The sequence below is a fragment of the Sinohyriopsis cumingii genome, chromosome 5 (assembly GCF_028554795.1).
Source record: "Sinohyriopsis cumingii isolate HCF-2022 chromosome 5, ASM2855479v2, whole genome shotgun sequence".
NCBI lineage: Eukaryota > Metazoa > Mollusca > Bivalvia > Unionida > Unionidae > Sinohyriopsis > Sinohyriopsis cumingii.
In genome coordinates, this window is record NC_142965.1 from 134,269,090 (window position 1) to 134,275,089 (window position 6,000).

At 33.5% G+C, this 6,000-nt stretch overlaps 1 protein-coding gene across 2 annotated transcripts in view; it reads right to left on the reverse strand.

Annotated features, from left to right (window-relative positions):
• Nucleotides 1-5,455, reverse strand: part of LOC149800275 (ferric reductase 1-like) — a 65,445-nt gene extending 59,990 nt beyond the window's left edge. For both annotated transcript variants that reach the window (XR_016421353.1, XM_089959861.1), the window contains exon 1: nucleotides 5,251-5,455. The gene's annotated coding sequence lies outside the window, so the exon portion shown is untranslated. The remainder of the gene's footprint in view (nucleotides 1-5,250) is intronic.
• Nucleotides 5,456-6,000: the final 545 nt, after the last annotated feature.

Sequence of the window (6,000 nt, forward strand, 5' to 3'; positions counted from 1 at the left end):
GGAGAAAGACAAGTATTATGTTACTGCAAGTCCCAATGTTGATGGAAAAAGACAGGTATTATGTTACTGCAAGTCCCAATGTTGATGGAAAAAGACAGGTATTATGTTACTGCAAGTCCCAATGTTGATGGAAAAAGACAGGTATTATGTTACTGCAATCCCAATGTTGATGGAAAAAGACAGGCATTATGTTACTGCAAGTCCCAATGTTGATGGAAAAAGACAGGTATTATGTTACTGCAAGTCCCAACTAGAAATGAAACCCTTAATTAGCAAACACAGTATGTCTTAAAATTAATAATCTGAGAAATAAGATATTGGTCTAAATTTATCTGAATTTTGTCATATTACAACAACTGTGTTACAGCTGATTGTCAGTAAAAAAATAATTTATAACGAGATGACCATGTTGGCAAAATTTACAAATTACTGTCATCCAAAATTGTCTATTGTAGCGATTGCTGTACTACTTCTACTTTTGCCATCTACAAAACAATTGATTATATTGGCACACTCTTCTATTGATCTGACATTAACTAGGATGGCGCTCTACAGTTTCGTATTTTGCATATGTTAGATTTTTAAAGAAATATAATTTCCCTGGTCTTCTTCACTGGTGATACGGGCTGATTTGGACCAAATTACGGGCTGATTTGGACCAAAGTACGCCTAAGATTTAAATGTAATTCTAACATTTGTTTCAAATAAGATATTTTTCATTATTCCAAGGCAAGTCGAAAAGTTAAAAACTTTATTTACGGAAACAAAACTCCGATTTTACGCAAGATAATAAAGTTGATCTTTATACAAGTCAAATGAAATAATTTAAGAGTCTTTGTCTTAGACTGAAATTTTCAAAGCAGCTCTTTCAGCCTTGTTCAAAATTGAAATAGTCCTCTTTATTTTACTGAGAAATAATACAATTACAAGTATTAACAATGGGGGTAAATCGTGAAAACAGGGCCAATGCAGTCAGAAAAATGCATATATATGTAATGATATGAGCAAGGTAATGCTTTTGTTATATTTCTATAGAATAAATATTGATCCTGTAATATTGTAATATATACTAATAGAGCTAAATAAAACTTTTATACTAAAATTCAAACTGGTTTTCTTTAAAATTTGTGATTTAATTCAATACGATATAATACGTCGATATACTACTAATATTCTGGACTTTGTATAAATTATAAAAAGAACGATGAAATGTTAATAATATTTATTTTAAAAACCCTATGTGTTTCATCTGAATTCATAACGTATCATTTTATTTTATGCGAATTACTGACGCTGTGTTGATTTATATCGCTATAATTAAACATTGCAGCATGTCCCTAACTGCATTGCATTTAGTCAGAACATCTGACCATTAATTTGCACAACCTGTTTGATCAATTAAAGAACCTTTGTTGTTAGTTTCCAGTTTAATGAATGTTATACCATTCTAGAACAAAACATAACGCTGATTTTAAATTACTCTGTGATCTTTTGTTACATGGAAGTGTCATGATATTAGCATTTACTATAATAAAATATCTATTTATAAATCAAACTTTAATGCATTTAATATACGCTTTAAATTAAATATTTACGTTCATTAATATTTGCAACATTTGTAAAGGTTTGAGTGAAAATAAAATAAGTTGGTTTACTGGTTTGATGTTTTACTCGTAAATAAAAATATCAACAACAAAAAACGGGTTAATATTGTGTTACTAATTAATAACTCTTTACACAAGATTTATTTGGTAAATATAATCTGAAAAACCACAATTTTCACGAGCAATCAATAAATGTCACAGGTCATTTTATACAGAATCGAAAGTCGGCCATACTGGCGTAATTTAAAAACAGTTTCAAAATATTTGTGAAAGATAATACTTCAAACAATTGCTTTAAGTTTTCTTTATTGTAAACACTGAAAGGTTTTTTTTGTTGTAGTTAAAATGATTTAAATGCGATAGCTCATATATATTTTGTTGCGAACTCAGCTAGAAACTTACAAAAAATTAAGTTTAAGAGCAGAAAATCAACCTTTTACATTTATTTACCATGTTTGCCAAATCATTTATACATACTGCAATAAATCAGGTATGATCTTCTTTGTTTCCTACAATATTTCACATGCTCCGAATTAACCTGGCATTTGGTCCTAATCAGCCCTTAATTTGGTCCGAATGAGCTCGCAATCAGCCATGGTCCGAATGAGCTCGCAATCAGCCATGGTCCGAACGAGCTCACAATCAGCCATGGTCCGAATGAGCTCGCAATCAGCCATGGTCCGAATGAGCTCGCAATCAGCCATGGTCCGGATGAGCTCGCAATCAGCAATGGTCCGAATGAGCTCGCAATCAGCCATAGTCCGAATGAGCCATGGCCTGGATCATTCAAAAACATAACTACCACTGCTATTACAGGCATCACAAAATAAATTTCTCTGCCATGATCATCATTTATGATGGCTATTATTAGTGTTGCTGTTGTTGTAATTATTAGTATTACTACATACACAATACGTATTTTTAATCAGAACTAAACAGACAGAAAATAAAAAATACACTTTTCGTCATCTAAATGTAACAGACACCGGTGTTCTCAATGTGCAAACATAAGAGAAAGTACTTCTTTCAGTAGTGCTAATACAAAAGAGGTATTTTCTCTACGCGATAACACTAACTGCATATCAACTGATGTGATTTATTTAATAACCTGTAAAAAATGTAGCATGCAATATGTTGGACAAACACTACAACAAGTCTCTAAGAGAATGAATAATCATCGCTTTCATATAAAAAATTATAGAGATCCTCAGTTTTCCTCTAATGTTTCAACACACTTTAACACCAATAATCACTTTCTACTTGATTTTCTTTCATGCCAATAGATATTGTGCATGGTGACATGAATAGACTCATAAAAGAAACTTATTGGATTCATAAGTTAGATACTCTGTATCCTAATGGACTTAATGCTAATGCACTAATAAAATTGTATAATTTACATTGATATATTGTATATCCTTTATAACAATATAATTATATGTATGACTGTTTGTCTCTAGTTTATTTTATTATTTGACACACACACACACACACACACACACACACACACACACACGCCACCAGTGTTAAATGGCGTTGCCCTTGTCAACGCTGTTATCATCAAGAACAAAAATAACAAAATTCAATCCAAACTAGATGGCGTTTTTATGATAACTTATTTGTTAACAAAAGAAAAGGTGAACTGAAAGGAATTTTCCAAATGCATAAAGTGAACATTAGCGATGGCAGATTAAAAATATTCGTTGATACTGCATACATAAACAGATTAAAATAAAAATATTAAACGTCATCATATTTTATACAATTTGCGAATTTATGTGTAAAATTGTATGGAAGAATTTCATCTTGCTCATAAGACGTATTCATTTCTCTTACCGTCTATTAAACAGGCTCTCAACAGCTATGAATGTTACGAGTCGTGAAATGTGATGTTACGTAACGAAACTGTTCAATAGTTCTTAAATCATTTCCTGTGAACTCCACTATTTGCAGAAACTATTTTAAACACCTCCTTTATTTTAATGAATAAGTTTCCTAGATTTGTGCTGAAAAAGGTTCCTCTATCACAGGGGTGCACAACCCGAATCCAGCATTCGAACGTGTTTTGTCCGGCCCTCAGGGCAAATCAAAACAACACAGAAATCAGGCTATATTAAAGTAATGTGTTTGCGGCCCTCGAGTGGTCTTAGAAAATGCAATCTGGCCCTTGGCCGAAAAAGGTTGATTACCCCTGCTCTATCATCATGTGTAAATGCTTTGTTTTTGTCTTCGTCATAAGTCGTGCTTAAAATTCCTCTAAGTCGAGGGAGCGAGGGGGGATGGGAGGAGATACTTCGGTTTGCCACCCATAAGGGGTGTCTCACCGCCAAGCGCGGGCTGGAGCCCTCAACTCATCCCTCACTCAGGCCTATGGATGTTTTTCATTTTAGATAATACTAACTAAATGCGAGAAACGACTCAATATGAACACCCACATAAAACACTATGTTTTCTTTTGAATAACAATTTAGCGCACCGTTTACTCGCCATAATTCTAAATTGAAAATAAAATCAAAAATCAAAACAAAGGGGAACTAATTGGATATAGATGTCCTTATATATATATATATATATATATATATATATATATATATATATATATATATATATATATATAGCATACACACAACATAGCAAAATACACATAGCAAACACAGGACATAGGGGACCTCTAGCAAAGGTCACTGAACATTGTTGGGGAAGGGATTTCGAGCTAGGTGAATGAAACCTGGCTCGGATGAACAACCCTATAGAAAAACATAGGGACTAGAAATACCCCATTAAAAATTTAACTTCAAATAAATTTTTGATCAAAATTTTATTTATAATAATAAACAAACAAGCACACCTATGGGGGATACAATCACACATAAAACACCTTTTTTCGGGAAGTGGGGGAGGGTCTTGTCTGGTGCCCCCCCTCCATTAAAGTTCCTCTAAAAACAGTATGCGTTAAACTACGTCAAACTACGCACCAGAATAAAGTCACAATTTATCAGACTACGTACCAGAATAAAGTCACAATTTATCAGACTACGTACCAGAATAAAGCCACAAGTTTGATGTATGCATTTGTTTAGTTCGTGCACTTTTGAATCGACCCACGTACAAGTAAACGATATAGGATTTAATGTACAACATCAAAACAAAAATAATGGAATAGTCCAGAAATTTCATACAATAATGTCCTTGTAACCTTCAGCAATGATACGCAATTCATGAAGAAATGCTTTGTGCAATTCTTTTTTCAAGTAGTTACCATCTAATGATAAGTCCATTATAAGATGAAAAAAGCGTCTGGAAAGTAACATTCAGTCTGTTCTATAATTTTCTACCCTCATTACAAGGATATCCTATCCACGTTTTTCACCAATCACCAAACTTACCTTTCTACCCTCATTACAAGGGTATCTTCTCCGAGACCTTTTCACCAAGCTTGCCTTTTTGCCCTTATCCACGTTTTTGACCAAAATTTTAGGGTACCTTATCCATGTTTTTCACCAAACTTACTGGGTACATTATCCGTGTTTTTGACCAAACTTACTGGGTACATTATCCATGGTTTTCACCAAACTTAATGAGTACATTATCTGTGTTTTTCACCAAACTTACTGGGTACGTTATCCATGGTTTTCACCAAACTTACCTTACCAAACCCTTGAACAGTTTACTCTGTATGGTGTATTTCAGCCGTATATATGCCTCTTTGTCCTAGATTAAGACCTAACTGTATTCTGGTTTACTCTGTTTCTTGTGTCAGCGAGTCATCGATTCCAAATAACCCAATGAATGCTTTTCTCATACATTATACACACTTCACGCATGACTAACCACACAGACTAAACTGACTCTTGATCATACTACAACAGGAACGTGACTGAAAGGTTACGATCAATACCGATGCTAAAACTAAAAATACTTCATAATAAAGGAAACGTGTCTTACGTTGTGACTCATACGAATATCTTTTTTCATGTACTGCACCTAGCTATTTGGTGGGAACGTGGTGGATAATTTTCCAGCAATATTTTTAGCATGGGTACACTTGTACTTACAATGCACTATATTTCAGTCCTTATGTTTTCTTGTGTGTAAAGCATGCATTTATAAATACATCGTGACTCAGTCTCAGCAGATGCTACACTTTGAATCATGGGTATAAAAAAATGTCACAGCATCCAACCTTGTTCCGGTTTCAATAAACGTCTAAATCGTTTCTCTTCAAACTGAGATTATACATTGTCTTGCTTATGACAGTTCTTACAAGATTTGTTTTGGGAGGTTGAACCATAACTTAAAATTCTTAACATTTTAAACCTGCTAGTCTCTTTATTCTTGCGAAGAGTGTTGAATAATTCCTACATTTTGATGACATCTTCCGATTTTCCTGAGATAG